Here is a 22,382-nt window from a genome sequence, read left to right on the forward strand (position 1 = left end):
TAAGAAAGTATAATCGGCTCTGACCTTTCTTACACAGAGCATCAGTATTATATCCTTCTATATAAAAGCGGTCGGGATTGTCCTTCCGTCCCATGAGTGGAAAGCGTAGCGGTATTCCGCTTATCACAGACTTACTACTTGCAGCTTGCGGTACGAAGCGACATGATGTGAGCAGAGTTCTGGTGCTCCCATCGTTCCCTTGCTTTTGTAAGCAATGCGCTGGAAAAATAGAAAAAATTATGTCTCTGGAAATAATTAATGTTGATGGAGTACAAATGCCACACCGCGTAGTAAATATCAGGGGGGTTCAAAAGGGCGACCTCAATATAGAAAAAAAAGTTTAAATTTCATCACAAAAATAACACAAACTAACAGAAATGCAATATAACCAAATTAATGAGTTTGTATAAAATACCAAATTGATCTACATATTGAATTGCCTTAAGAAGTGGTCAACTTAAAAGTCGGTCGCCTTAAAAGGCGGGTCAGCCTAGTTAAATTATATATTATGTAAAGATCAGGATGGGAAGTTTATGGGGGTTTATTGTATTTTCTTTTACGTTATCACATGCTGTCCCACATGCTGATGTCAACGTGAGCTACCACAGCTATGCTGATGACACACAGCTGTACTTATCAATAGCACCTGATGACTCCGACTCTCTCGATTCACTAACACAATGTCTTACTGGTATTTCTGAATGGATGAATAGTAATTTTCTCAAGTTAAATAAAGAGAAAACTGAAATTTTATTGATTGGCAAAAACAGATTCAGTGAGGTTATCAGGAATAAACTTGATACATTAGGGTTGGAAGTTAAGATGGAAGTAAAAAACCTAGGGGTAACCGTTGACTGTAACCTGAATTTTAAATCACATATTCATCAGACCACTAGGACAGCATTTTTTCACTTAAGAAACATAAGTAAAAGTTAGACCTCTTCTATCATTGAAAATGCTGAAAAATTAATTCACGCTTTTGTTTTCAGTAGACTAGATTACTGTAACGCACTCCTCTCAGGACTACCCAAAAAAGACATAAATCATTTGCAACGAGTGCAGAATGCAGCTGCTAGAATCCTAACTGGGAAAAGAAAATCCGAACACATTTCTCCAGTTTTGATGTCACTACACTGGTTACCTGTGTCTTTCAGAATTGACTTTAAAATTCTTCTTATAGTTTACAAAGCCTTAAATAATCTCACTCCATCTTATATATCGGAATGCCTGACACCTTATATTCCAAATCGTAACCTTAGATCCTCAAATGAGTGTCTCCTTAGAATTCCAAGAACAAAACTTAAAAGAAGTGGTGAGGCGGCCTTCTGCTGCTATGCACCTAAAATCTGGAATAGCCTGCCAATAGGAATTCGCCAGGCTGATACAGTAGAGCACTTTAAAACACTGCTGAAAACACATTACTTTAACATGGCTTTCTGGTAACTTCACCTTCATCTAATCCTGATACTCTGTGTATTCAATTCATCATAATAACTATTCATGGTGGCTCTAAAATCCGTACTGACCCCTACTCTTTCTTGTTTCTTTCTCCAGTTTCTTTGTGGTGGCGGCCTGCGCCACCACCAACCTACTCAAAGCATCATGATGCACCAACATTGATGTACTAAAAGCCAGAATTCTACGTGACCATCATCATCAAGTCCTTCCGTGAGAACCCTAAATCCAAAGAGGACTGTTTCATTTATGTTAGGTAGATTGCCCAGAGGGGACTGGGCGGTCTCACAGCCTGGAATCCCTGCAGATTTTATTTTTTTCTCCGGCCGTCTGGAGTTTTTTTTGTTTTTTCTGTCCCCCCTGGCCATTGGACCGTACTCTTATTCTATGTTAATTAATGTTGACTTTTTTTATTTTCTTACTGTGTCTTTTATTTTTCTATTCTTCATTATGTAAAGCACTTTGAGCTACATTCTTTTGTATGAAAATGTGCTATATAAATAAATGTTGTTGTTGTTGTTGTCCCAGCTCATATTCTAAGCCCCTTTCTGTAGGTCTGTAAAGTTCTACGTGCAGAATGGGGCTTTTAATTTCCCTGGCTGTGAAAACATCTCTTCTATGCAGGGTATCATAACATTTAAATAGAGAATGAATGAAAAGAGTATTAGTATGTCTGTGTTCAATAACACATCTGACGTTGATTATTCTGAGGAGGTTCTTCTTTATTGCATTAGTCACAGAGAATTATTAAGAAAACTAAGAAACACATCTGAAAGTACAGCAGCATATTGGAGTACAATATGACTCAGAAATAGAGCATTTCAATATAAGACATGCATCTTTCAGTACTTTACAATAGTTACTGGCTTATAAAATGAAATATATGTGTTAGGAAGAGTTCAATGTCTCATACATCTATTAAGAGTTAATTACTTAAAGATATTGTTTATAGAATACCTCCCCTCAGATCAATTATTTTCGGCCATAACAGTAACATTGTTGATCTGTTTCATAAGAGTAAACGAGGCTATTTATTTGGTCTCTCCTGCTTTCTCACACCTTAACAATCCTGAGTTCAAACCCCATTACAGCCCCTCTCTAGATGAAGTTTGTATGTTCACATGTGTTTTTGCCTGCTACGGCTTGTTTTTCTTCTTCCTTGCAGAAACATGCAGGTTATTTTAACAGACAACTCTAAACTGGACCCATTATAAGGGTGTGTGTGAATGGAGTGTGACCTAGGATGGACTGGCATCTTGTCTTGGGCCTGTTGCTTTGTCAAATAGGCTCCGGCCCCTCAGCCCTGAAACAGAATAAGCAGTTCCAAAAAATGAATGAACAAATATAATAATAACAGCCTGTAACTGAAAGTAATAGCAGAAGAAGAATTTGCTCAAGAGTACACAGTGTTACAAGTTTAGTAATCTTTCAGCGTTAAGGCCAAACTCTTAATTATTAGCCCACCGAAACTGCAATTTACGGAAACAATTATTTCCTAAAAGGGTGCAAGTTTTTGTTTAAACTGCTTTCTTACTACTATTGGTCAAAAATGTAAGTAAGGCACTTAGCGTACCCAGTACACATGACAATAACTTTGAACTTAAACTGGATTGAAGTTTAGTTTTGCTGTTAATTGCCATTGAATTAGATGGCTAATACCTTTTTTATTCTAGTGCGGATTTCTAATTCACTTTTTCTACAGAAATCAACAGTATGTTTTGAAGAGCCATGGTTCATTAGTACCACTGAACTGTAAAATGCAACATAATTTTTTTTAAACTTTCAAAAAGCCTTTGATATAGCCCCTTAGTGAAGATTAATCCCAAAACCCCACTCTTAAAACTATTGATTCTGCAATGGCACTTTACTGGGTTTTGTGGTTCTCCATAGAATCACCGCTTGTCAAAGAACCATTTCATTTTGGGAAGGGTTCTTTGAATATGGAATTGGTTCTTTGGGCTTTGAAAAGGTCCTGAATACGAAAACAAAAGAAAACATTGAATGTATAGATGGCCACCTAGCAAGATACAACAGAACAAGAAATAACGTAACTTAGGCCAAGTCATGGTAAACAGCAAGAGTCAGTTTAAAATCAGGAACCCATCAATATTTCACTCTTCATTGTCTCTTTATCTCTAACTAGATGCCAGGTTCAACTTTCAACATCATGTTATCATGAAGGCTGCTGACAGCATACCACTTGTTTTCAATCTCTTAACATTTTCTTTCTGAATATTTTATTCTAAACTGGCATAGCGGCTAGCACAGCTGCCTCCCAGCCCAAAGAGACTGGTTTTGAATCCTGGCACCATCATTGCTAGGCATAAGTATATTCTCCTCATGTCCACACATGCTTTCTAGTTTTCCTGCCACATGCCAAGAACATGTGTTTTAAGTTGACCGACAGATGTAAACCAGTTGGCTTTGTGCCTGTGAATGCCCACTGATGCACTGGTGCCCATTGTATTTGATAATCCTGTGTTAGACTCTACCTCTGTGCCACCACAGAATTGAACTGGGCAGGTTAGATATTGGATGGATGGTTGGATGGATATTTTATTCTAATTGCATCGTTATAACAAGCGCCTATGCACATAAACAGTACTTTATTAGATTCTCTTCATTGGCACTGTTGCTATTTACGACTCATCATTTTTTGGGAAATATACTTTAAAACACAATCAAATGAAATCATAATTTAGAAAGCTGACAAGAACTCTGACTGCAGCTGGCACATATCTAAAGCCTGTCTAGAAAATTTAAGCTGCACTTACTAAATTTTTAGATACTTCAGTGCATTGTCTAGGGTCCAATTTATTTCTTTTTTAAGGTAGCAAGGCTTAGGCATACATCACATTGCACAAATGTGGAATAATTTGGATTGTAATGCTTTTAATTAAACACAAGAATGATTTCTCAACGATTGGCCTGCCAGCAAAGTAGAAAGCCATTTAGCTATAAGCTAGTCAAGTTTTGCAAATGATTGACTTACTGTATGGATGTGCCTCTCTTGACAATTTTGACACTTTTCCTTTATTTCCAAGATCCAGGATGAGCAGCTTCCAGGTATTTCTACATTACAAGCAAGAATTCTAATGGAAAGATTACTTCTACATTAATTACATAAACAATAGCTCCATATACCCTCTTTGCCCTGTTTTGGTTTTAAAATATTTCTCACTCAGATCGCTTTACACTTTCTGTTATATTCCTTAAAGAGTCTCCCAGAATTACTATGACATAACATTACAACCCATATTCTTCTTTTTCGGGCACCTTGCAAAAATCACACATTTAGAGTCAGGCAATGTTGAATTCAGCTTAGCACGCCCAAACCTCATCCTTACCAACCTCACTTCTTCATTTCTATTTCTAATCCAGCAAAGTGCCTTCCCTATACTAATGCAGCCCATAATACCTGATACAAGTCATACTTCTCTACAACAATTTCTGCTACCTGACACAGACGTTGCTCCCTCCTTTCTCATGCTTCCTACTGTAGGTACTGTAACAAAGGCGCTATATATGCGCCTGACCCGACACAGATTGGACACGGAGGCACACGTATAAAACAAATAAACTTTGATTTTTCTTCAGCTGGAGGGCACGTCTTCCCCGTGTCCACCAACCACAACATAGTCCCAAAAGACCAACACACAAATTAAACGCACTGCCCCTCTGTACCATCACTCCGCCCAGGCAACCTTGTCCTCCTCCACCCGACTCTGGCCGCTGAGTGGTGGCTGCTGGCTCCTTTTATTGGGTACCCAGAAGTGCTTGATTTCCGACATCCGGCTGCATTTCCGGGTGTGGTGAATATGCTGCCCAGAGTCCCAGCTGCAGCACCCCCTGGTGGCGCCCGCGGGACCCAACAGGCCTGCACCCAACTCCAATTCCCATGGAGCCCTGCGGGAAACCGAAGCACCACTCCAACCCAGGGGGGCTGCCATCCAGCGTCCAGGGGGAGGTATTGCGCCCTCCAGGGCTGCTCCCCCTGAATATACTGTACAGTGAAGGGGCATCCCGGCTGGGCTTGGACCCCAGCCATCCACCACATTACCTTTCAACTTACATACACTTTTCATTGCAGTGCTTTTAAAACTTTCATTGCCCAAAACCCCAAAAATAAACAGGTGCCTAGCAACACCGAACCATGATACCAACACATATCAGATAATACAATATAAGATAAATCTCCATCAGAAAGTCGTCCTGAAAAGAGTAATATTACTTTAGACCCTACTACACTTAAGAACAGTTCTAAGTACTTTAACCTGCACACCCACTGCAAAACAATCATTAATGCCTTATCGATGTGTACAATGAAAGCCCATCAATCAGGCTCTTTCCAGACGTTATGAAAAGCTCCAGTACGATGCAATAAGTGATGATTTGCAGCAGGTATTTACTAACATCTCTGTTAACATTTCCAACACCAATACAATCAAAATGAAAATCTACCTCAAGGTGAAGGCAGTTCCACCTGGCCAACCTTCCAGTGGGCTAGTCTTCAAACCACCAAGGGCATATACAGTGGGATGCAAAAGTTTGGGCAACCTTGTTAATAGTCATTATTTTCCTGTATAAATCGTTGGTTGTTACGATAAACAATGTAAGTTAAATATATCATATAGGAGACACACACAGTGATAGTTGAGAAGTGAAATGAAGTTTATTGGATTTACAGAAAGTGTGCAATAATTGTTCAAACAAAATCAGGCAGGTGCATAAATTTCGGCACCGTTGTCATTTTATTTATTTCCAAACTTTTAGAACTAATTATTGGAACTCAAATTGGCTTGGTAGGCTCAGTGACCCCTGACCTACATACACAGGTGAATCCTATAATGAGAAAGAGTATTTAAGGGGGTCAATTGTAAGTTTCCCTCCTTCTTTAATTTTCTCTGAAGAGTAGCAACATGGGGGTCACAAAACAACTATCAAATGACCTGAAGACAAAGATTGTTCACCATCATGGTTTAGGGGAAGGATACAGAAAGCTGTCCCAGAGATTTAAGCTGTCTGTTTCCACAGTTAGGAACATATTGAGGAAATGGAAGACCACAGGCTCAGTTCAAGTTAAGGCTCGAAGTGGCAGACCAAGGAGGAATTCGGATAGACAGAAGCGACGAATGGTGAGAACAGTCAGAGTCAACCCACAGACCAGCACCAAAGACCTACAACATCATCTTGCAGCAGATGGAGTCACTGTGCATCGTTCAACCATTCGGCGCACTTTACACAAGTAGATGCTGTATGCGAGAGGGATGCAGAGGAAGCCTTTTCTCCGCCCACAGCACAAACGGAGCCACTTGAGGTATGCTCAAGTACATTTGGACAAGCCAGCTTCATTTTGGAATAAGGTGCTGTGGACTGATGAAACTAAAATTGAGTTATTTGGGCATAACAAGGGCGTTATGCATGTAAGAAAAAGAACACAGCATTCCAAGAAAAACACCTGCTACCTACAGTAAAATATGGTGGTGGTTCCATCATGCTGTGGGGCTGTGTGGCCAGTGCAGCAACTGGGAATCTTGTCAAAGTTGAGGGACGCATGGATTCCACTCAGTATCAGCAGATTCTGGAGACCAATGTCCAGGAATCAGTGACAAAACTGAAGCTGCGCTGGGGCTGAATCTTTCAACAAGACAACGACCCAAAACACTGCTCAAAATCCACTAAGGCATTCATGCAGAAGAACAAGTACAATGTTCTGGAATGGCCATCTCAGTCCCCAGACCTGAATATAATTGAAAATCTGTGGTGTGAGTTAAAGAGAGCTGTCCATGCTCGGAAGCCATCAAACCTGAATGAACTAGAGATGTTTTGTAAAGAGGAATGGTCCAAAATACCTTCAACCACAATCCAGACTCTCATTGGAACCTTTTTTTTTTTTTTATTTTATTAATTTTATTACAATCCATACATAGCAATCAAGTTTTTACAAAAAAAAAGAATTATGTTAAGAACAGATCGATCCCCACCCCTGAGAGAGAGAGCAAGCCAAACGGTGTAAGATTTAAGGCTTGTAAACATACATAATAAATTCTCTGTGCTTTATAAACTTATTTTAAAATATTACTGATTAGATCCTGCCATGTTTTGAAAAAAGTCTGTACAGATCCTCTAACTGAGTATTTGATTTTTCCAATTTTAAATAATATAACACATCAGTTTCCCACTGACTTAAAAGAGGAGAGTTTGGGTTCTTCCAGTTTATCAGAATAAGTCTGCGTGCCAAGAGTGTGGTGAATGCAATCACAATTTGTTTGTCTTTCTCCACTTTAAGCCCATCTGGAAGAACCCCAAACACAGCTGTTAATGGGTTAGGAGGGATTGTGAGTCCAAGGCTGTCTGAGAGGTAATTAAAAATTTTTGTCCAGAATAATGTTAATTTGTTGCAGGCCCAGAACATGTGACCTAGTGAGGCTGGGGCTTGGCTGCAACGTTCGCAGGTTGGATCATACCCTGGAAACATTTTGGAGAGTTTTAGTCGAGACAGATGTGCTCGATATATAATTTTGAGTTGTATAATTGTATGCTTTGCGCATATGGAGCTTGAGTGACTTCTCTGCATTGCTACTTTCCACTCCTTTTCTGATATATTAATTGAGAGGTCATTTTCCCAGTGTCCTCTTGGATCTTTGAAAGGAAGGGATTGTAAAATGATTTTATATATTGTAGAGATGGAGTCTAATTCCTTGAAATTGAGCAATATTTTTTCCAGCATGGATGAGGGTGCAAGATGAGGAAAATCTGGAAAGTTCTGTTTAAGAAAGTTCCTGATTTGAAGATAGTGAAAGAAATTTGTAGCTGGAATGTTAAATTTGGAATGTAATTGTTCATAGGATGCAAAGACATTGTCTATATAAAGATCTCTAAGCAAGTTCATTCCAATTTTTTTCCAGATATTAAAAACTGAGTATGTTTGCGAAGGTTCAAAGAGGTGGTTCTCATTGGAACCTACAGGAAGCGTTTAGAGGCTGTAATTTCTGCAAAAGACGGATCTACTAAATATTGATTTCATTTCTTTTTTGTGGTGCCCAAATTTATGCACCTGCCTGATTTTGTTTGAACAATTATTGCACACTTTCTGTGGAAAATAATGACTATTAACAAGATTGCCCAAACTTTTGCATCCCACTGTATTTTAATATAGCTGGCCATAATTATCTCTAGCCATCCTCCATGGCCAAACTGTACCAGATTTTTGTGCAAGGTTTTACTGATACCATGTTTGCCTGCTTGACATTACAATGAAAAGATTAATGGTGATATCACTCCGTATCGCTCTACAAAGATTAAGTATGACAAGTGACTTTTTATGTGGCTTACATAATTGACCTATCTCATTAATGGTGGTCATTTTTACATTGGATTTAACTTACTTTGACATGAGGTAGGCTATATAGTTTTCTCCAGGCCTCATACAATTCTAGTTATGCGACTGGCAAAAGGAAGAACCATCTCTAGTCAGGGCCAACAAACCATCACAGGGCACACTCACTCTGAACAGTTCCCTAATATTATTATTAACTCCAATTCTCAGGTGTCTACCCCATCTCAATCTCTAGTGCAACAGTAGGCATCAACAAGAGTGTCATATTCTCTTCTATATAAAGTGCTTATAGCCGTGGCTGGACTTCTACACAGTCTAACATGGGCTGCAGCCCAAGGCCCTGCGAACTATGGGGCTCTGAAATTAATCAAGAGGCATGAAAAAATATCTGCTGTTTGTTTTTTATAGAAATATTCCTGCCACTAGACTGGCTGATCTGTTCCTCTTTAATCCATTTACCATAATTATTGAGGTAATTTGTCCACTGCTAGTCCCATGCATGCCATTATCCCCACGTTTGTGCATCTCCAGTGAACTGCAGATAGTGATGGCGGACAGCTGTTGAACAAGAGGGTGACCTGAATATGGGCTGCTGGAATGGAACTGTGTAAATAGTCATGTTATATTAGTGCCTGTTCATCAATGGCCAGTAATGGTATTATATATTCTAGCTCTAGTGAGAGTGAAGCATATGAAGGTGATGATTTTGAATAAACGTTAAACTCTGAATCCACTTCAGAATGTCTGTGGTTTAAAAAGAGCTTTCAGAAACTTTCAAAGCTGCCATTCCCTCTGAGCTCAAGGCAGATTTTTCCAAGTACAGATAATCCGTTACAAAAGTTAGGCTGTAAACAATGGCATAGTAGCTGTAACTGCGACAGCTATAAGAAATCATGTTGGAAAATAAAATGGTTCACTACACATTTCATACCTGAACAGAATGTTATTGTAGACAAATCCCATGGTTTGGAAAGGTCATACAGCAATAAAGTGATACAAACTGGACGTCATATAATCACTGAGCCTGCAGTAGAACTGAACAACTGGTAGGATTTAATTGATAGCTGGAAAAATGAACAAAGTCCCCAAATTAAATTGGTGAAAAAACTAAACCTGCTGATGTATGTGTTTTTTATATATCATTTTTACTCTGTTTTTATTTTTGCTTTATCATCCTTTCTTAGTTTTACCTTAATAGCTACAATACCTGTTTTTTAAATATTTTTTAGCTAACTCACCTGCCTGCGCTCTTTTAAGTTAGATGGATCTGACTTTTTGGTTTTTAATATTTGACATGACATTCTGCCCCTATAATAATGTGGGATGCAATTTCCATGTTTTTAAAGCTGCATTTTGTTCTTGTGTTGTGCCTGTTCAAGTTCAGGTGACTCCTCGGCTTTGACATTAAATACTAGCATTTCCCTGGGTATAAATAAAAGGTGGGGCCCAAAAAGTGATTAAAGCCCAGGGCCCCCTCCCTGATAAGTACACCCCTGCTTATAGCATTAAGCTGTACTGCGTTCAGAATACTCAAAACTGCTTAGAACATTTAGCTAGGCATCATAATCCAAAATTTGCACGAATTTTGGCTGGATTATTTCAATAAACTTCTCCGACGCACCTCCCAATTATATGTGGCCAAAAATGTAGAAGGTGTATATTCTTTTTACGTTTATTTCCAAACAACTTATATGTGTCTTCCAAGACAATATTATATCTAAACAACCACCCAAGTACTTGAATACATTTATGCCATTTAGATACAACCGACTTGGTGTTAAACCCGCCGAGCGCTCTCGCGAATTGAGTTCAGTGGTGATTTAGCACCTGGATGACGACATTAGCTGTAGCCAATCAATAGCAGCCACGTCACGGATGCTGCGTTGAGGCGCTACTAGAAGCGACAGGTTGTACGTGGCGAGTAATAATTAACCAACCCAAACCAAAGTTTCACATTTCTTTACAGGGACTTGTGGATAATACGTAATGGAAACATGTATTGGTAATGGAGAAGGTTCCGTCCAAACGCTATGGGTGCTTACAACACAGTTACTACTTACCGGTGTTGTCCTACACCCGATTTGCGTCCCCATCACGCACATGATGTTGCTGGTCATTCCAAAAAATTAGACAAAAAAACTGGAACAAGACGACTTGTTCGTCTGACAGTCAAGATTTATTTCTGGTTGAGTCGAAACTTTCAGTCACCACATTAACCCCGCTAGCCACTGCTACTCTGAATCGCGTGCACTGCAAATATCCGCAGTTAACGGATCCGCATTGCTTGGAAGGATATTTGAACACACGTGGACTCCACCGTGCCTGATGCCTAGTTCTCAGCATCTCGTGTCTGACACCTAACGGGAAAAATCTTGTGGTCATACGGCGTCACCCACTCACTGTATATAATAAGTCCACAAGCGGGTAAGCTAACCACCCCGGTGTCGTTTCACAAGTATCAGAATAAGTCTTTTGTTCCTGTAAGCGCATGTGGTAAATCATACGCTTATGTTTCCTATCATTAATGCCCAGCCATGCTTATTGCCAAATTGTCAGTTTGAAATTAGGTCACGGGTGCCTCCTGTTTATAGTTTCTGCCATTGGTTTTGGTTTACCACACACAGTGAGCACTTGAGATTAGCCGAAGGACATTTTAAAATCGTTGTACCTTAAGTATACGATCCGGATGCCACTCGGCGATGCCCGAACTTGTCCTGCGCAGCTTTTAATTATAACTCAGAATCATTCCAATTTCTTTCTAAACGTACAACGCTTGCCTTCAGCACTGTTTGTATTTGGTTTAATAACTGCTATATATAGCTCATGTTGCCTAATTTGTAAAACAATCCAAAGCAAACAACGTGATTCTTTTTTAACGTTCTGTGTCTGTATTAATTCTACCTTCAGCTAAATGTTGCACAGTGCCGTAACTGGGATAAGATTAGCACTGATGCCTCAGCAGCTCCTAATATGTGTACAGTAAACTGCCCGTGTGGAGTTTCTACGGTACGTCTGAATTGGGTTGGTGTAATGCAACCGCAGTTAGTTTCCAACTTGTTACACAGTTAGTTACACAGCTGACATTGACACCTGAACTAGTCAAGTGAGTTACAAAATGGATGGATGGATTAAATGTTCAAGTCATTTATAGATGACCGAGATTTTCGTTATTCATCATGTATTTAGTGAACAAGGATGAGCTGAGGGTTTGTGACCGGGACTTTAATTCAGCTACATTTAGCGATAAATTGCAGTTTGTGTGCACTTTTCACATTCTCTCCTTGGCTGCTTGAGCCTTCTCAGGTTCTCTCCCACATCTTAAAGATGTGGTCATTACGTAAGTGGCACCTTTGACTCACTGAGGGCACAATTCAAAATACTGGGGGGCTTATAGCCCCAGGAATGAGGCAAAACCTTATCTGAAAAGATCAAATAAAATATTTCAAATTTAACATTTAAATTATGATAATAAAACTAAAAATGACGTTTTCAGTGTAAGGTACATTTCTGTTTCAAAAAGAAGAATTTTGCCAAACGAGAGACCATTCAGTCCACCACATTAGTTTGGTTAGTTAATTTGTACAATTTTTTATTCAAATACTTTGTAAAGGTTGTCAAGTTTTCTGCTTCAACTAAATGGTAGATTTACATAACTCTTTTTTTAAAAAAGAAGTGCTTTCTGGTTTAAGTCTTAAATTTGCTTATCTGTAATTTCCACAGGTGTCCTTGAGTACATGTTTTGCTATTTAGTTGGACACATTTTGTTGGATTCAATTTATCGATTCCTTTGAGAATTTTAAACAGTTTAATTTGGTGTCTGTGTTGGTCTCATGTCTTGGCTATCTGAAAGATGTCTTCAGTGGCTGTTTAACTTTTTTATTTTCACACAAAAACTAATTAAATCTTTTTTTTTAATAATCAAGTTTTTATTATCAATCAGTCAATCAACATTTATTTATATAGCACATATTCATACAAAAAAATGTAGTTCAAAGTGCTTTACAAAATGAATAGAGAAACAGAAGACACAATAAAAGATAAACATAAGTCAACATTAATTAACATAGAATAAGAGTAAGGTCCGATGGCCAGGGTGGACAGAAAAAACAAAAAAAAACTCCAAAGGCTGGAGAAAAAAATAAAAAAATAAAAATATTAGTCATATGGAAACTAAAAGCAATATTTTAAGACAACAAAAACACCCAAGATCCTAATAAACTCAGCCCTGTATGAATAAATATAGCCATTAGGTAGAAATCATAATGATATCAAGGGGTGGGGGGAATAAAAAATATGAGGACAACAAATCACAACTCTCCTTTATATACTGTAGCTGCAGACAAGTCATGTAAGGGCCTGCCAAATTAAAATACAGGATCTGGACATCATTGAATTGTGGCAGTTATACAGGATTAAAAGGAGGCTTGCTTGAAGTTAAAGGAATATCTAGCAGGAGTGTAAAGCCAATTTAGTATTAATTGGAGAGAGAATAGCCTCCATCAGCTTTAGGTGGCCAGTCCTATGTAACTAGATGTGCAGAACCCAACTGCTACGGTGAGGGGTGATTGCCCCCCCAATTCAAACCTTACATGAGTGCACTCTGGCAGGTTGGCATCCTCTCCAGAACTGTAATGGTCAAAATGGTTTGAAAATTGAAGGGTCAGCATATTTATAGATTTTTGTGGAACCTGGATTCTGTGAGTTCAAAAGTAGTGAGGGATTCTACTGCTCATCCTTCCAGCAAAAACCAATGCCAGAGCAGAGATTCTGCTTTATAACTGAACTCCAGGTACAGGAGAAAAACAGCAATCCAGGCTATGGGACAGTGGACTAACTCTTTTCCTTTGCATAGACATTTTAACATACTCTACTGTCAGCTTTCAAAGAAAACATACCCATCTAAAATGGAAATATCTCGTAATACACATGTAAACTAAGAAATCAGACACTGAGAGCAAAACACAGAAGGAAGTGGGTGTGATTGCATTTTACAGATAGGGATAACGGCGTTCTGCTTTTGTGAATGTCTGTGTTTTCAAGCTAAACATTCATTTGAAGGCTGTAGGTCACCTGCTTCATTTAAGCAAATATTTGTGAGTAATTCATACAAGCAAAAAACGAAAAAATACGAAAAATAAACAATGACTATGAAAAACACACATTATTCAAGCATGTATGTAGCACCCAAATATTTAAGCTACATCTGAATATGTTTGAGTAGATACTTAGTATTATTATGAACATTTGAACCTTAGTTGGCTACTGGCTGCTTTAAATGAGTTCTGTATTGAAATTTGAAAGATCATTTTGAACAGCAGCACAGTGAGGTGGTGGGACTGCTGCTCCACATGGGGAGTGGTGTGTGTGTCTGTGTGTGTGTGTGTGTGTGCGTGTGTGTGTGTGTGTGTGTGTGTGTGTGTGTGTGTGTGTGTGTGTGTGCATGCGTGTGTGTCTGTGTGTGTGCATACGTATGTGTATCTGTGCCTGTGCGTAAGTGTGTGTGTCTGCATGCGTAAGTGTGTGTGTGTGTGTGGTAACCTATGGGTCTCAACTCACTGTCAAATGAAAGAATGAGCAGGGAAGTGCATCTGATAAGGACAGAATCTAAGCTATGGAAAGTTAATATTGGTGCTGGTTCAAACTTTAAGAATCAACGTGTATTGATAAATCAATATTTTTTTGCAACACTAGTTATTAGTTGAGGGGTTTACCAAACTACTTTCTGATCATTAACTGTCGATTTTTGACAGCCTTTAGCAAGACTATTAGTTTCAAACAGAATGTTGACTGGTGTTTATATGTTCCATTTGAATAATTTTATTTAACAAATTACCAACATGCAATTTCAGTGCTAGGACTGAACAGTACTTTTTGCCAACCCTGTCACTATACCGCTGTGTTCTCTGTTATGGATTGTGCTTTTTCACAAGACAAGAGTTTCTGTACTTTTTGAACTGTTTTAATGTCTTCCTAATCCAGCAGGCAGCACGATTTCAAGATCAGGCTAGAGGTGAAGCTACGTACAAGAATGATTGAAATTGTGTCCCTCATGATTTTGTTTTGTGTTTTGTTTTAATGAGTTATGTTGGCAAATAAATTACAAGAGCACTTGAGTGCAGTAAGTTTTGTTACACTGTCTGCTACAGCTTATTGATGGAAGCAGTAGTTTGACTTAATGATGACTGTTTTAAAAGTACCTTCTGTCAATGAGATGTCATCTTAAGTATTCAATGCCTACTCTTTATCTCTATAGTCTTTCATAGTCCAATAGTTGTGCTGCCCATCCATGATGGTGTGAAATCAACGTAGACCTCAGTGTTAATGTTAGCTGTGCACCAAGCAATGTGTATGTCTGTGTTATATGCCATTTGGTATAGGATTCATAAAAGTAGTGGTAATGTTTCTGATGTACCATCTGTTGGAATGACTAATGCAATGCATTCTAGTACTAAATATGGTTGTGATTCTGTGTTTACCATTTCTATTCTATAATCAACTAAAGGTTGAGGGCTAATTAGAGAAATGCTAGTGGAGCTCCTGTAGGCTTGGGAGCTTGCAATCTTAGTAAAAAAGCAACAGTTAAAGAATAGGATAGTTAAATTAAGCACTTGTGGAAGCAAAAGGCTAAAGTTGAATACAGAAAAGACCAGGGGCCTCGTGTATGAACGGTGCGTACGCACAGAAATGTTGCGTAAGAACTTTTCCACGTTCAAATCGCGATGTATAAAACCTACACTTGGCGTAAAGCCACACACTTTTCCACGGTACCTCATACCTTGTCGTACGCAAGTTCTCCGCTCGGTTTTGCAGACTGGCGGCACCCAGCTGTTCCTGTGTGGTTACACCTTATTTTCCTGACGCGGCTTTATAAATACAGTACACTGAAACTAACCGCATATTGTTTATTATTGTAACGCATCTGATTGTAATTAACTCGTAACAATATAATGGTCCAGGGAACAGCCATAGTATTCTAAATACCATAACTGCTTTAGCATTGTTACTCTAATTGCACCTTCTTCTTCTTTCAGCTGCTCCCGTTAGGAGTTGCCACAGCGGATCATCTTTTTCCATATTACTCTCACTGCACCACTCGGAGTATTTATATCACTGTATCTGAGTGTGAATCACAGCAGCAGCTGATCGGAAAGAGAATTATCGGTATACAGCTACAAGGACACGCTGTCTCAGCCACGGCAAAATGTTTCAAAACCTTTCTTGTACGGACCTCGCGGTTCAGAAACAGAAACGATATCATTTATAAGGTGAAATTCAGCAAAATATGTTTATTAAATTATACAGATAAAACTTTAACTTCATTTAAATAATCTATATTCTTCACTGGGAGTGTCGTGAAGGATAGAATAATTAAACATGTACTATGAAGATATTTCAATATTCCTTAAACGTTTTGAAGAATCAGCGCTAAGCTTACAGATGGCTTAACTTCTATTACAGAGCTGATTGTGTGGCGATCGGTTACTTGGGGAAAGAAAAGCACTGACTGCAGTGACGGCCACGCCAATATATATTGAATATAAAACAGAAAGAGAAAATAACAACACAGCTAAAATAGGCAGCGACAAATTTCGGCAAAAGTTAAATGCTTGTGTCATGAGCACGAGGCAGCTTTGCAGTGTCCGCAACAGACGTGGCCATCCACCGTGCATAAGCTGCCTTACTGACATTGGCAGGCGAAGGAGCCACCGATTCTACCTCTGCCCAGTGCCACCACAAGCCTAGAGCTGCCCCTGAGTACTGCTGCAATAAATTATTTCATCGAAGGTCGTACACAATCACTATGGCGTGAAAGCCATGTTTAATAACGTGCTTTAACTCCTATCATCATAAAAATGATATCACATATACATCTCAGTATTTTAGTTATTCAGAGAGCTGTAATATCACGAATGTAATGGATTCTGTGTCCGGTTGGAGGAAGAGAGCCGGTTTAAGAAGCAAGTAGTGATTCACACACATAGGCACATAGAAGATCAAATACAAAACAAAGCATTTAACGTGCTACTTTAATTACAATGTAATTTGAGAAACTGGTTAATTAAACGATTTTAAGACGACTTTAGTGACAAAATAAACTACGTGATTACAGTGGAAATGTCGAGATTGAAGTTGACATTTCGTGCTTTTTCCCCACTGTGTGCCTTTTTTCTCTGTACCGTAATAAGCTTTCATATGACACTCAGACAGTGGGCTACAACTCGCCTTTTCACAGCAACTTTGATATGTGACTTCTTTTTTATTTCCGGCACTGTGCGATTTTGTGAACGTGAGCTTTCAAGTTTCTCCAACACGCTATGTCACTCGATCAACTTCTTTTTGTTGATTATACCACGGTTTAATTAAACAAATTGTATGTTTTTCCTTTGCCTCCACTTGGTATTCGCTGAAATTCTTATATTTTCCCCCGTGCTTTTCCCATTGTCTTTTCACAGAAGGCTGAGTTTAAGGGCGATTTATATTCATTTGCATATTCAAAGAGGCGTAATTCTGGGAGGAGTTGGGGCGTTACATAAAGCGCGTGCACGAGCGTTACTTTTCACGCTGATCGGGATTTATGTAGCAGAAGAACGTGGAAGTTGTCCTGTATCTGGATTTTTCTGTGCGTAAGCACATTTCGGCTTTTGTGCTTACGCCATGTTATAGTGCGAGTTCTACGCACGGCCTTATACATGAGGCCCCAGGGTAATGGCTAAAAGGGAGAGAAAGTTTATAAGAAATACATACTGAAGACTAAGGAGATGCAGATGGAAGTAGTATTAAATTCTTTTCTATTCATTTCTATAGAATACACTTCTATTAAAGTTTGTCCAGCTATCCATCATGCCAGATCCTATTAAATTAGAAATAGGAATGATGCAAGAATCAGCCTTGAATGTGACAATGCCAGTTCTTTGCACACACAAGTATAAATAAATATGTAATCTATACATGTCTTGTAGATTTATTTGATTAGTCAAGCTTAAGATTGGCATCTAAATGATAGAATAGGCCACACATTTGAAGTAAGTTAAGCTTAAACAAGAAAACTGTGCTATGATTTTCTGATTGGTAAGCTACTTTAGTGTTGTGGGGTGACTTGGGTCTTCTGCAGACGTTATGCCTGGACTGGAGCCCTCCAGATGCACATCTGTGTTTTTCTTAACTGCTGAAGAATGAAGGTACCCAGGCTCCTATGAATAGCCAGGTCTGTGTTCCATGTAGAAGAAACTTATCAAGGTGCACCTAGGTGTTAATCTTGACACCTATGTCCACTTTTTTCATCATTATTCTTGCCTGCATGCTACACCTTTTTGAATAACTCATATCTATTGTTTGTACCAATTAGACGCTGACAGGTTTTAAAATGCCCTTCAGTGGCTAAAGATACAGTGATACAAATTAAAACTTCAGAAGACATACTTTAAAACTGGCCTGTTCAAATGGTGGTTGGTGTGCCACATGCAGCCCAGAAGCAACATCCGAGTGGCCCAGCCCGTGGTCCTGCCAGAAATACAGAGAAAAATAAAGAAAAACACATTTTGCGAGCCTTCAGAAAAAATGACTGCATAAGTTTCTACAGTACTACAGACCATAAATGCAACACTCCATATACCCTAGCAGCATTCAACCCATAATGCAGTGTGTTATGTGTCTAGAAGTGGTTTTAGCAGTCTCTGATACTGTGATGACCTGTCGAATAAGAAACACAGGAGCCGCTTGTCTGGGGGAAGCAGACTGGCTTTTTATTTGTTGTGCTGTGCCACAAATGATGCCATACCGCTCCTTGTCTGGGTCACGGGGACACTTCCTGAAAAAAAAGGTAGCCTTCCACTTTTCTGCCTCTTCCTGATCTGACCATTCACTCCCCTCTCTACCTGATCCTTTCAAAGTGCCCAAGACTGCACCCCACACAACCCATGCAGCAGCGAGACACGTCACAATAACAACATAATGTAGGATGTGTAACAAAGCCGTGTCTAATCACACATGTGATGAGTTAAAACAAAGCTTTGTTCCCTCAGTGTACAGTAGTCATTTAATTGATGTATGTTAGTTACTGTTATCCCTTTGTAATAGCTTTGTGCGCTCATAACATTAATACCGGTAGTTCTGTTTTATTCTGTTTAATGAGCTTTGTGATATGACTGGGTCATCTATATGCAGTGGTATTGCTGCTGCCTCACAGTAAGGAGATCATGAGTTCTTTCCTTGCATCCGATGCTACCTTGGATAGGCTCCCTTTGCCCCACAACCTTGCCCTGGATTAACACTTAGGGACATGCAAGGATTATTATTATTGTGTTAATAGCAGAAAAATAAATGAATAGATTAGTGGATGGAAGATATCAAGGACAACAGTTATTAAGATTATTTTTATCCATTAGAATATTATTATTATCCTGCTGTTGTCTCTGCCTTGTGCCCTATGCTTGCTGGGATGGCTGCAGCTGCCCCACAACCCAATTCAAGATGTGTGTGTTTGTTTGTGTGTGTTCACCCTACGATGTAGTGATGCCCTGTCCGAGGATTGTTCCTGCCTTGCGTCCATTGCTTGCTGGGATAGCCTCCAGAAGTACCATGGCTCTGCCCTGGATAAGTTGGTTAGGAAGATGGATGCCTATAACATCTGCTCAGTTGCTGTTAGTTGATTACATGCTGTGTGCAGTACTTGAAACTGAAACAAATAATACTCTCTGATTTTTAAGGCTGCTTGGTCCTCCTTGCAATGATTTAAAAAAATATGTGATTTTAATTTCTTAATTCAAGTTTTGAGCGCACTGTTAAAACATCAAAGAGCGTGTGTAGGTCCCCTTGGAATTTCAAGTGTGCTTGATTAGGGTGGTTAGGCTCGCTCACGGTGTCAAAGAGGAAAGGGCTGGCAGCCATTTATAGCAGGTACTCCAGCGCTGAAACAGCAGAATGCAGGTATGGTGTATCAGTTCATACCGTCCCAAGGCAGCAGGTGTTATCTTCCCAAGTAAAGACAAAATCTTCTGTAGATTGGAAAAACATAACTGGTAGTGTGACATTTTCAGTTATTACTTTCTTGTTATCTACAGAAATGAGACTGAAATTTACACCCAGGCATCAACATTCAATATCAATAACAGCACTTGGCAATGACTTTCCGAGGTGATGACTTTCCTAGATGAATCCACACCTTTGGCTCTGAAGGGTACCATGGAGGAAGACAAACAAGACGGTCTCCTTTTAAAATGGCTGAAGTTCACAACAATGGTTTGCTTTTTGCTTTTTTTCCCTTCTTTAAAAACAACACATATGTACTGTTTGCAATATGTGTGTAATCACAAGATGCATATCAACATTCGGTAACTCTTTAGCACCATTATAAAGTGGCTAGTTATGTTTTTAAATTTATAAAATATACTGTACTTTGTTTTATAAGGCAATGTCATGTGGCGAACTAATGTATACCTTTATTGTGAGGAAATATCTTAGACAGACAATCCTTAGCATTTTATATACTGCACCGTGTGCACATTTACCTGAGTGATTTCATAAACTAAAACGAGGGCAAGATGAGCCAGCTTGTGCGTGGGATGTGATTACTAATTTCATAGTCTAAGATGGTCATAGCAGTGTAACAATGCAGTGTATAGTAAGATAGGTTTACACTAATTAAAGGCTAAGTTTAGTATTTTTCAAGTCAAAGTTATTTTTTCCAAGTCAGTCTGTTGTGGCCACATGCCTTGTCACAAGCAGTGATGTGGACATGTTCCATGCCTGACAAGACGAGCACAGCAGCGCATGGAGGCCATCTGTAAGTCATGCACAATCTAAGAGTTGGAAGCGTGTGCTTCCTGAACCATATTAATGGGCTCTGGGCCCGTCGAGCAGATGACATGTTTGTCAGGGAAAGAGTCGCAGTGATATTAGATGGCAGTGAAGGGCATTGAAGCAACCTCAGCATGGTAACCTGGGGTGCTATGTTGTATGAGTGACCCATGTACCACCTTTCTTCGAGGACCAGAGAACTGAGTGTTACTGAGTGTTACTGACTTACAGATTATTTCTTACATTATTATTTGAGATGTCAAATGTCTCATCTTTCAAGGTAACTTGGCTTCTTTTCAACTTCACTTTTGTTTCCTTCTCATGATGTGTCATTTCATAATGATTTCTTCATTAATCTCATCATCTCTTGAGGTCTTATTTATCTGATTGATTGTAGTTACATGTAACATTTCTTTTGGAATTTCATCTCCATCAAAATGTCCTGGGATGACTACTGTCACAGTGGTGAAGAAGGCCAATTCCTAATTTAAGGAGAGATAATGAGTAAATACATTTTAACAGTTCATTATAAATCTTAATAATGAAATGGTGGCACTGACCAGAAAGTAGGAGACAGAGCTGGAGGTGACAGAGTTAAAGATGCTAAGATTTGCATTGGGTGTGACGAGGATGCACAGGATTAGAAATGAGGACATTAGAGGGTCAGCTCAAGTTGGACGGTTGGGAGACAATGTCAGAGAGGCAAGATTGCATTGGTTTGGGCATGTGCAGAGGTGAGATGTTAGGTATATTGGGAGATGGATGTTAAAGATAGAGCTGCCAGGCAAGAGGAAAAGAGGAAGGCCTAAGAGAAGATTTATGGATGTGGTGAGAGAGGACATGCAGGTGATGGGTGTAATGGAACAAGATGTAGAGGACAGGAAGATATGGAAGAAGATGATCCACTGTGGAGGAGAGGAGCCAAAAGAAGAAGAAGAAGAAGAATTATATATCTTAATAACATGTCTTGGAGACTTGTTTGTCAGAGTAATCCATTTCATTACAGGTCTATAAAAGCTGCCACTTTAATTGGCCGCACTTCTCATAATATAATTCCTTATTGTTTTGTTTTGGTTCAGCTCACTTTCAGTGCTGTGAACCATTAACCACTCTATCCTCCATTGTCACTATTGGGGCACGAAAAAGAAGGATTTTCAAATTTGAGATTGTCATGTAAGTTTCCTCTTGACATACACTTTTCACAATAATTATTCTCAATGTACATTCTTGTAATGTTCTACTCCATTTTTCATGTGCCTTAGTTCTATTGAAACAGAATTGCTTCTTAATTGCAGGCCAGGTCACACTGATTAAATTAAGCCAGTCAAACTTCACAAACATAGAATAACATTGATGTAAACTGAGGGAAATATATTCAAGGTAGAAACCAGCAAGTGCTTCTTCAAACGATGTGTTTTATAAATTTGAAGCAAAAATATCCATAAACAACCATAAAATAGAAAAACAATAATGACAGAATAAAGTACACTAGCCAACCCGCGGCGTACAATACGCCGCATAATCAGGCCGGTTTTTTAATGATTTTTAAGCACAGGGAGAAAAGTAACATTTGAAAAATCGGTAATGTAATAAATCATCAAGAAAAGCAACATTGTAACAATGCACGGAACGAACCAACACACAATCGTCCGTGACTGAAAACTGGCGGACTGCAATCGCGCCTTCTCCTGCCAGACGGAGGGATGGGGGTACACGGCGAGGAGTGTGGAATGGGAGGAGAGGAGAAGGACGTCCATTCCGCTCCCTCTTGCTGTATGTAGCGTGTAAAACA

Source organism: Polypterus senegalus, chromosome 13 (genome assembly GCF_016835505.1).
Source record: "Polypterus senegalus isolate Bchr_013 chromosome 13, ASM1683550v1, whole genome shotgun sequence".
Lineage (NCBI taxonomy): Eukaryota > Metazoa > Chordata > Cladistia > Polypteriformes > Polypteridae > Polypterus > Polypterus senegalus.